Genomic DNA, 11,084 nt, shown 5'->3' with positions numbered 1-11,084 from the left:
CCTGGATGAGGATTATTACCATCAGCTCCATTTTTCAGATGAGAAAACTGAGACTTAGGTTACATAATTTTCTGAAGGTCACTCCCTACTGAATGTAGGAGCGGGGATCTGACAGCCACCTGATCACACCCAAGAACAGCATTCTCTCCTCCGCTCTCCTCCATGGCCCCCTGTGACTCCCAGGAGACCTCCCCAGCTCTGCAGTCCCCAGGGCCCTGGTGTCCATAACCCGAGGAAGGGGAAGGGCCATGAGATCTTGGGCTTTCTCACTCTCCGAAAATGAGCAAGTGAGAATGAGGCTTTGCTTAGAAGTATAAATAAATGCGACATTTATTGCCTATCAAATATGAGAAGCAGTTTCTCTGTTTAACACATGTGTTAGTATCGGTGTCCCTTGTTATTCAAACTCTCCCTATTGAGCTCAAGAATCAAAGTCAGATAACTTTGTCGATAAATCCCTTCCTCTCTGCACCCTTGCTACTCACTGTCTCAAGACCCAAACTCACTGGGACAGGGCGCTGGCCTCCTGATTCTAGCCTGGTGTCTGCCTCTCACTACGCACATCGGGAGCCAGAGAGCAGAGGAGGGGCGGCTGTGAGTGCACAGAGCACACACGTGCGATTGCCCCCACCCCGCCCCCATTGTCTCTATGGGTGTGATGATGAGAAACTTTCACCTTTCCAGTGAGCTACTGTGCTGCTTGGGCTTTCACAGGCGTGTTTACGTGATGGATTTTTGTAAATACCGCCGTCAGTGGAGGCCTCTTGTCCCCATCTCGGGAACCATAACCCAGAGTCCCAAAGGGGAGCTTGCCCTCATGGATGGAAACTGAGGCCCTCAGAGATGCCATCGGCCTTGATCCCTTGCTCCTATTCAAAGATCTCGACGTTACCGGAGATTCCTTGGGGCAGCCGGACATGCCTGCGTTGAGGAAGCGTCCACTCACACGCCGTGGGAACGTTGTAGATTTTACTGTGATGCAAACACTCCCTGTGAGGCCCCCAGTGCCCAGGGCCCATTGTTGGGTGCTTTTGAGGGTGGGAGGTGGAGGCGTTTCCGTTTTGCTTGGGGGATCAGCATCACCCTTTCTTTCTCCTTTTCCTCTGGGCTGCTGCTCAGATGGTGAGAGCACAGTGCTGATGAGGTGGGCCCTGGGGTGGAACCCACGGCCCCCTCTGACTCCCAGGAGACCTGGCCAGCTGCAGCGGCCCCCGCGGACCAGCAGAGGGACAAGAGAGGAGCTGACGTGGAGGAGCCGAGGCCCACTGGGGGCTCCGGGAGAGTCCGTCCGCCTGTGGACAGCAGCTCAGGGCTTCAGCTGCTTCCGGAGAGGAAACACCGCTCCCTAGACTGAGGCATCGTTCTGGTTAAAAAAAAAAAAAAAAAGTTGGTTTTTTTCACCTTCATGTAAATTTTTGTTTGTAACAATATGTTAGTTGTGACAGTTACCACTATTTGTTTTTTTACATTTTTGAAATTATTTTTAGAGATGGGCTTTCGCTATGTTGCCCAGGCTGGTCTCAGACTCCTGGCCTCAGTGGTCCTCCCACCTTGGCCTCCCAAAGTGCTGGGACTACCGCTGTGAGCCATGGCAGCTGGCCTGTTTTTCTTTATTACTACAGATATTATATGGAGCCTTAAAGCCGCCTGGAGTGAGAGCTAGTTCATAACCACGCTGTTTGGAGAGAAGAGAACTAGCTGGAATTCTTGTTCTCCAAAGATGTGGAATTATCATCCCAACAACAGCCATCCCTCGCTCTGTCCTGAGGAGCCTCAGGTGTGGCCCATCCACCCCCTCAGTGTTTCCCTCTGTTTTGGAGGTCCTCAGGTGTGGTCCATCCTATTAGTGCTTTCCTTGTACTGGGGATGCTCAGGTGTGATCCATCCATCTTGTTAGTGTTTTACGTCTTTCCTAGAGACCCTCAGGTGCCATCCATCATCCCATTAGTGTTTTTCCGTGATCCTCGAGACCCTCAGGTGTGGTCCATCCATCCCATTAGTGTTTACCTCGGTCCTGGAGACCCTCAGGTGTGGTCAATCCATCCCATTAGTGTTTACATCGATCCTGGGAACCCTCAGGTGAGGTCCATCCATTTCCTTAGCGTTTACTTCTGCCTTGGGACCCTCAGATGTGGTCGATCCCCAAAGCGTTTTATCTCTGTTCTGGGGACTCTCCGTTGTGGTTCATCCATCCTCTTAGTGTTTACCTCTGTCCCGGGGACCCTGAGGTGTGGCCCATCCCCTTAGTGTTTACCTTTGTCCTGGGGGCCTTCAGATGTGGCCCATCCATCCCCTCAGTGTTTTACCTCCATCCTCGAGACCCTCAGGTGTGTCTATTAATTCCTTTAGTGTTTACCTCATGCTGGGGACTCTCAGGTTTGGTCTATCCCAGTAGTTTTTAATGTGTGTCCCGGGAACTCTCAGGTGTGGTTCATCCACCCCCTCAGTGTGTCCCTCCAACCTTGGTAAGCTCAGGTGTGGCCCATCCACCCCCTTGTGTTTCCCTCGGTCCCGGGAACTCTCAGGTGTGGCCCATCCACCCCCTCAGTGTTTCCCTCTGTCCTGGGGACCCTCAGGTGTGGCCCATCCACCCCCTCAGTGTTTCCCTCTGTCCTGGGGACCCTCAGGTGTGGCCCATCCACCCCCTCAGTGTTTTCCCTCTGTCCTGGGGACCCTCAGGTGTGGCCCATCCACCCCCTCAGTGTTTTCCTCTGTCCTGGGGACCCTCAGGTGTGGCCCATCCACCCCCTCAGTGTTTCCCTCTGTCCTGGGGACCCTCAGGTGTGGCCCGTCCACCCCCTCAGTGTTTTCCCTCTGTCCTGGGGACCCTCAGGTGTGGTCCACCCCCTCAGTGTTTTTCCTCCCACGTTCTCTATGTTTTGTTTCCAATCTTCCCACACAGGTGGAGAGAGGAGGGGATCCCATTGCCTGTGAGGAGGACACGGCTCCTGGGTGGGCCCTGCAGATTGTGAAGTTCAAGTCACAGCTCCTGGGAAGGTCTCTGTGTGTCAAGATCATGGGGGCGAGACAGATGCAGGGACCACACTGTGCCCTGCTCTGTACCTCTGAGTGTTGATCCAGCTGCTTTGTGACCAGGGCACTTGGAAGAACCATGGACCCTACAAGAGGGCAGGTTCGGAGAGCAAGATGAGCACACTTGAGGGATTAACGTGTAATTTGAACAACTGCCTTGCAAACTGCGTGACGGCGTGCAGGCGTGTGTCTGTGCCGGGAGGATGTTTAGCAGCCTCACGGAGGGGTAACTGACATACAAGAGAACAAGGCCAGGCGTGGTGGCTCACGCCTGTAATCCTGGCACTTTGGGAGGACGAGGCGGGTGGATCACTTCAGGTCAGGAGTTCGAGACCAGCCTGACAAACATGGTGAAACCCCGTCTCTACTAAAAATACAAAAAATTAGCCAGACATAGTGGTGCATGCCTGTAATTCCAGCTACTCTGGAGGCTGAGGCAGGATAATCACCTGAATCTGGGAGGCGGAGGTTGCAGTGAGCCGAGATCACGCTACTGCACTCCAGCCTGGGAAACAAGAGTGAAACTCTATCTCAAAAAAAAAAAAAATTTCTTTTTTGATCAGTGTTAACACACGTACACACCCGCAAAACCATGACAATAGTCAAGACCAAGAGCAGCACGACTCCCAAAGCTTCCTCGAGCTTCTTTGGAATCCCTCCCTACAGCCCTCCCACCCCACCCCATCCCAAGCAGCCACTGATTTGCTTTCTGTCACAGTCAGTAGATTTGCAATTTCCTTAATACCATTTCTGAGCCCAGGAGGCAAATACTTTCTTTTTATCCAGTGGAACTTTCATGGCATGCGTAAGCTTTTGAATTCAGAGAGTGAGAGAATGAGAAAGAAAAGGCTGGTCTGGGTCACTCCTGGGAGGCCTGGCCCTAACCACAGTGTGGCTCACGTGCCCTGGAGTCCCTGTGCACAGGACAGCCCTGACTGCCCATCTACAAGCTTTGTAGCTCCCCCATTACCTTTCCTGGACCAGCTGGGACAATCTCAAACTTTTCACCAGTTCTGACATCTAAACAACTCATGCCAGAGACAGGCGCTGTGGAACCAGCAGGTGCGACCTCAGCTCCGGTCCCCGGAACACTGAGCTGTTAAACGAAAGGTGCGTCCTTTTTTTTTTTTTTTTTTTTTGAGATGGGGTCTCACTCTGTCACCCAGGCTGGAGTGCAGTGGCACAATCTCGACTCACTGCAACCTCCACCTCCCAGGTTCAAGCGATTCTCCTGCCTCAGCCTCCCGAGTAGCTGGGACTACAGGTGCCCGCCACCATGCCTGGCTAATTTTTGTATTTTTAGTAGAGACGGGGGTGTAACCAGTCTCCTGGGACCTCCGCCTCCCAGGATGGTCTCCATCTGTTGACTTCATGATCCATCTGCCTCTGCCTCCCAAAGTGCTGGGATTACAGGCCTGAGCCAATGCACCTGGCCAGGTGCATCCTTCTTTCTCCCTTCCCAGGGAGAATGCTCTGCTCTTCTTCCTGCTGGATCCCTCCTCTACCTGCTTCTCTCCCACCTCTTGCAGCCCCTGGAGCCCCATGGCAATGCAGGCAGACTCATCTGTACCCTCATTCTGTTTGCAGAACCACGTGTCTGGCCTGGCTCTGCCCAAGGACACCACACCTTCTCCATTCCTCATGCCCTGTCCCTGTGGGGTGCAGGTGGGGCTGGGATGGGGCACCCGCCTGGCCCACAGTGGCATCAGGCCCACTCTCTCTAATTCAGGAAGCGTTTCAGATGCTGGGAGCCATGGAAATTGTCCTCATCCTGATCATATCCTGGCTTGGCAAATGATGATGAAGACAGTTTTCCCACAAGATAGACGTAGCCTCTGGGACAGTGCCTCATTTATTTTCTAGCACAAAATAGGCATTAGAACAGTGGGACTTTGTGGGCATATGGAGATTTTTAAGGCTCCTTAGGAGGCATGTAAAAATGTCCTCAATAAGACAAAACACTATCCCCAAAGAAAATGATTGATACGTTGGGCGATAGTAAAATTAAGAATTTTTTCATCAATAAGAGAGTAAAGAGATGGGGCCGGGTGTGGTGGCTCATGCTGTAATCCCAGCACTTTGGGAGGCCAAGGTGGGAGGATCACTTGAGGTCAGGAGTTAGAGAACAGCCTGAGCAACTTAGCAAGATCTTGTCTCTATCAAAAATGAAAAATTAGCTGGGCGTGGTGGTGCATGCCTGTGGTTCCAGATACTTGGGAGGCTGAGGCAGGAGGATCACTTGAGCCTGGGAGGTTGAGGCTGCAGTGAGCCATGATTGTACCACTGCACTCCAGCCTGGGTGACAGGGTGAGACTCTGTCTCTTAAAAAAAAAAAGAGGTGGGGCCGGGCGCGGTGGCTCAAGCCTGTAACCCCAGCACTTTGGGAGGCCGAGATGGGCGGATCACGAGGTCGGGAGATCGAGACCATCCTGGCTAACACTGTGAAACCCCGTCTCTACTAAAAAAAATACAAAAAACTAGTCAGGCGTGGTGGCGGGCGCCTGTAGTCCCAGCTACTCGGGAGGCTGAGGCAGGAGAATGGCATAAACCCGGGAGGCGGAGCTTGCAGTGAGGTGAGATCCAGCCACTGCACTCCAGCCTGGGTGACAGAGCGAGACTCCGTCTCAAAAAAAAAAAGAAGCAGGACTGGAGAAATGTGAAAAGTAAATCACGGGTAGAGTATAAAGAGAATTCCTACACATTAATAAGAAAAATGCATGTGGGGCTTAACACCTAGGTGACGGGTTGATAAGTGCAGCAAACCACCATGGCACATGTTTACCTGTGCAACAAACCTGCACGTTCTGTACATGTGTCCCAGAACTTAAAGTAAAATAATTTTTTTTTGAGTCAGTCTTGCTCTGTCATCCAGGCTGGAGTGCAGTGGTGTGATCTCGGCTCACTGCAAGCTCCGCCTCCCGGGTTTATGCCATTCTCCTGCCTCAGCCTCCCATGTAGCTGGGACTACAGGTGCCCACCACCACACCTGGCTAATTTTTTGTATTTTTTAGTAGAGACGGGGTTTCACTGTGTTAGCCAAGATGGTCTCAATCTCCTGACCTCGTGATCCGCCCACCTCAGCCTCCCAAAGTGCTGGGATTACAGGTGTGAGCCACTGGGCCCGGCCTAAAGTAAAATAAAATTTTATAAAAAATTAAGAAAACAACTGGCAGACTGATAGGACAATGGGTGAAAGAAATGAAGAGGGACAAAAAAGGGAAGGAAGAAAGGGAGGGTGGAGGGAGAAGGGAGGAAGCAAGAGGAAAGAACAAATGAACATCCAAATGGCCAAAAAGCATATAAAACATGCTCAACCTTGTAAGCCATCAAATTTAAACCACAGTGAGAAACCAATATTACACCTACCAGAATGGCTAAAATTAAAAACACTGTTGATACCACGTTTGGGCAAGAATGTGGAGTAATTGAAACTTCATATGCTGCTTTTGGGAATGTAAAATAGCACAACTACTTTGGAAAACCCTTGGGTAATACCTACTAAAGGAGACCGCACCTGTGATCCCCACATTCCACTCCTATGCATAGACCCAAAAGAACTGTGCACTGTACATGTGTTCACCAAATGATGTGCACTAGAGTGTTTGTATCAGCACAATTCACAGTAGCCCCAACTTCCAACAGGAGAATGGATAAGTACCTCTCAGTGTATTTATAGAGTAAAATTCTTACAGCACTGAAAATGGATGAACAGCTGCCATGCACAGTTGGTAAATCTCAGCAACATAATGCTGAGCAGAAGAAGCCAGACAAAAATGAATGCGTACTGCACGATTCTGTTTCTGTGACGCTCTAAAACAAGCAAAAGAAACATCTGGTGAGAAGTCAGGATAGCAATTATCTTAGTGCTCTGGGGGAGGGTGGCTCTGGTAATATTCTATTTCTTGATCTGAGGGCTGGTGTCCAGACATATTCACTCTATGATAATTTACCAAGCTGCCCTCTGGGGATTGGTGGTTTCTCTGTATGTATATTGTACTTCAATTAAAAAAAATAGTCAACAACAAAAACCTAACAATCAAATTAAGAAATGAGCAAGGCCAGGTGCAGTGGCTCACACCTGTAATCCCAGCACTTTGGGCGGCTAAGGCCGGCAGATCACCTGAGGACAGGAGTTCACAGACCAGCCTGGCCAACATGGTGAAACCCTGTCTCTACTAAAAATACAAAAATTAGCAGGGCGTGGTGGCATGTGCCTGTAATAGCTCTTCGGGAGGCTGAGGCAGGAGAATTGCTTAGCCCAGGAGGTGGAAGTTGCAGTGAGCCGAGATCGTGCCACTGCACTCCAGCCTGGGTGACAGAGTGAGACTCTGTCGTTAAAAAAAGAAAAAAAGCAAATGAGGAAAGGACTTGAACAGACATTTCTCCATACTCAGCATCACTAATCATTAGGGAGATGGAAATGACAATGAGATACCATTTCACTCCTACTACATTGACTAATATCAAAGAAAATCAGAAAATAACGAATGTGGGTGAGGATGTGGAGAAACTGGAACTGTTGTGCACTGCTGGTGGGAATGTAAAATAGCGTCGCCCCTCTAGGAAACAGTATGGCAGTTCCTCGAGAAATTATACCTAGGGACGCTCCAGCAATTCCACTTCTGGGTATATATCCCCCCAAAATTGAAAGCTAGGAAATAAAGAGACACTCGCCCGCCCATGTCCATAGCTGTGTTATTCACAGTTAGATAAAAGGTGGGAGCAACTCATATCCATGGACAGACGAAGGGATCAATAACATGTGGTATGTACATACAATGGAATATTATTCAACCTTACAAAAAAAGGACGTTTGGACCCAGGCCTCAACATAAATGAAACTTGAGGACCATGCTGAGTGACATAAGGCAGACACAAAGGGACAAATATTGTATGTTTCCACTTATATGAGGTACCTAGTATACTTCATAGAGACACAAAGTAGAATGTGTCTCTGTGACGCATACAGGGGCAGACTTGAAGTATACTAGGTATGGTAGGAAGCAGGGGCTAGAGGGAGGAAGGAAAGGGGAGTGGCTGTTTTAACAGGCAGAGTTTCAGTGGGGATGAGGAAGGAGCTCCGGAGATGATGGAGGTGATGGTAGCACACACCAATCGAAGGTTCTTAACATTACTGAAGACTTGAAATGATGACGATGGGAAATTTCATGTTTTACATATTTTATCACAACTTTTCAGGTAGTTGCCTTTTTAAAAAGTTCCTTTAGAGTTTGTTTTCCTCCTTGACATGCATATTTGAATATTGGAGACAAAATTTCTGTACTGTTCTTGGTCAACAAAATGTTTTGTGAAAGTTTCAGGAGGAGGCCAGGCGCAGTGGCTCACGCCTATAATCCCAGCACTTTGAGAGGCCGAGGTGGGTGGTCAGGAGTTCAAGACCAGCTTGGCCAACATGGTGAAACCCCATCTCTACTAAAAACACAAAAATTAGCCGGGTGTGTTGGTGCACACCTGTAGTCCTAGTTACTTGGGAGGCTGAGGCAGGAGAACTGCTTGAACCTGGGAGGCGGAGGTTGCAGTGAGCTGAGATCACACCAATGCACTCCAGCCTGGGTGACAGACCAAGACTCTGTCTCAAAAATAAAATAAAATAGTAAAATTTAAAATTCAGGACCTCCTCACCAGAGCCATACTTTGAGTACACAGTAGCCATATGTCTATACCGCAGAAAACATTGCCATCCTCCCAGAACCTTCTCTCATGCAGCTTCTGTGAGCCTGACATCGATTCTGTTCACTGAACTCATCTAACTCAAGGCACATGCATCAAAGCTGGAATTTCGGGGTTATCGGACTGCGGGTGAGAGCCGTAATGGTCCAGTGGAAGTGTAAAGTTGGAAGGGAATGTCTTCAGCTCCTCCCTCTCACCTGAAGGCTCTCAACTGTGAAGCGTGCCTTGTTGACAGCCTCTGAATCCACAGAGCACAGGGAGAATCTGAGGACACAGAGGACAGAGCAGGGGACCTTGTGTCCTCCACGTGGTTGCACACAGAGCAGAAGAGCTGGGTGAGTAACTTTCTGGAATCACCTTTCTGCTGATGTTTGTGTCTCTACAGATGGCCTCAAGAACAAACTGCCTGAGTGCAGCCATGAGGATGAAGCCTCTTCAGGTAGGGAAGGCACTCCAGGTGGGGCCCATGCAGAGGGTTCTGTGGGTCAGTAGGATGGAGACTATGAAATCAGTAAATGGAAAAGGAAATAGGTGTATGTGCAGAAGTCTGATTTATTCCTTTTATTTTTCTGGAGACAGGATCTTACTCTGTCACCCAGGCTAGAGTGCAGTGGTGCCACTGTGGCTCAACCTCTATCTCCTGGGCTCAATCAATCCTTCCACCTCAGCCTCCAGAGTAGCTGAGAATACAGGTGCATGCCACTACGCCTGGCTAAGTTTTGTACTTTCTGTAGAGACAGGGTTTCGCCATGTTGCCCAGGCTAGTCTTGAAATCCTGGAGTCAAGTGATCTGTTCACCTCGGCCTCCCAAAGTGCTGGGATTATAGGCATGAGCCACCGAGCCCGGCCTCCTTTTGTATTTTAATCAAGACCAAGTCCTAAGAGGTTGTGTTTGCACGGACATTGTGTGTGCTCTGCTTGTCATATTCATTTCTTGCTCTGGTGTTTTAAGATGACCTTTTGCAGAAAACCAGATCTTTCCTGCCTGTGCCACAGAAAACACGAAATCCTTGGGTTTTGATGGGTTGGCATCCTTTGTGAATGTGGGTGTGGCGTTTGGTGCCATGCAGGGAGTGATGTGGGACCCAGCCCCTCACAGCTCCTAAGTCTCCCTGGAGACAAAGTCTTCCAAGTGTGTGTCAGGAGGTGGGAGGAGTCCACCCTCTCCCCGTGCACTCTTGGGACCAGCAGCAGCACCTTCCTGTCCCGTCCTCACCATCGGCTCCAGGTTGAAGGGCGCTCACAGGGTTGGATGATGCAGAGAATCCTCCCTCTGGGATTAATATGTACCCGCCCCCCACCATAGAGACACGAGCGGAAACCCATGCCTGAGCACATTGCTGGCCTTCACTCCTCACCCAATACCAAATCCCTGGGTTAGGAATGAAGCCTGAATTGGGTTTCGTTTGAGAAGTCAGTGTCCAGCTGTCACCAAGGCCCTCCATGGCCAGCAGGAATCCTAGGGGACATGCGTGGAGGGGCTGCTGTGTCGCTGCAGGCACTGGCTCTCACCCTCCCCATGACCTGGCTCCGGGAATCCACCACACGCAGGACAGGCCCACTGGGCAGTTGGCACAGGGGTCACTTTTTTGTCAAGCCCTTTGCTCTGGCCCGACAGCCTTGTTCTGTTCCCCGCGATGCCATCAGGCCAGCTTGTTCCCTGTGTCAGGCTGGCCAGGTGCCCTCCCGCCCAGTCCTCCCACAGCTCAGGCAAACCCTGGCAGGACCCCTTCATTCATGTGCTAACAACGCAGTCTCAACTGCGGATTAAGGCAATGGGACAAGGGGCTTTCCCTGGAATCCCGCTCGTCCTTGCCAACCATTGAGATGCTAGTGGGATTCTTGTGAGGCTTGAATATTTCACATTTCCAAGGTCATCCCAGGCTTTGGTCATTATCATCTCTCACAGATCCCAACCCAGGCCTGTGGCCACATCCCCGACCTAGGCTGGGATCCATGGATTTACCGGAGGGACTGGCAGTGCCCTTCTTTTTGTTGTTGTTGTTGTTTTTTGTTTTTTGTATTTTTGAGACGGAGTCTCGCTCTGTTGCCCAGGCTGGAGTGCAGTGGCACGATCTCAGCTCACTGCAAGCTCCACCTCCCGGGTTCATGCCATTGTCCTGCCTCAGCCTCCCGAGTAGCTGGGACTACAGGCGCCCGCCATCTCGCCTGGCTAATTTTTTTGTATTTTTAGTAGAGACGAGGTTTCGCCGTGTTAGCCAGGATGGTCTCAAATCTCCTGACCTCATGATCCGCCCGTCTCGGCCTCCCAAAGTGCTGGGATTCCAGGCGTGAGCCACCGCGCCTGGCCGACTGGCAGTGCCGTGCCCTTCTTTCCAACATTGTTCTGTTGGAGACCA

General features: G+C 50.5%; 1 pseudogene; it reads left to right on the top strand.

Moving 5' to 3' along the window:
* Positions 1-279: 279 nt before the first annotated feature.
* On the top strand, positions 280-4,452 carry LOC123574174 (uncharacterized; annotated as a pseudogene).
* Positions 4,453-11,084: the final 6,632 nt, after the last annotated feature.

This window comes from Macaca fascicularis, chromosome 6, assembly GCF_037993035.2.
Source record: "Macaca fascicularis isolate 582-1 chromosome 6, T2T-MFA8v1.1".
Taxonomy (NCBI): domain Eukaryota; kingdom Metazoa; phylum Chordata; class Mammalia; order Primates; family Cercopithecidae; genus Macaca; species Macaca fascicularis.
Note: the sequence above shows the minus strand (reverse complement) of the source record. Positions and strands in the feature narration are given on the sequence as shown.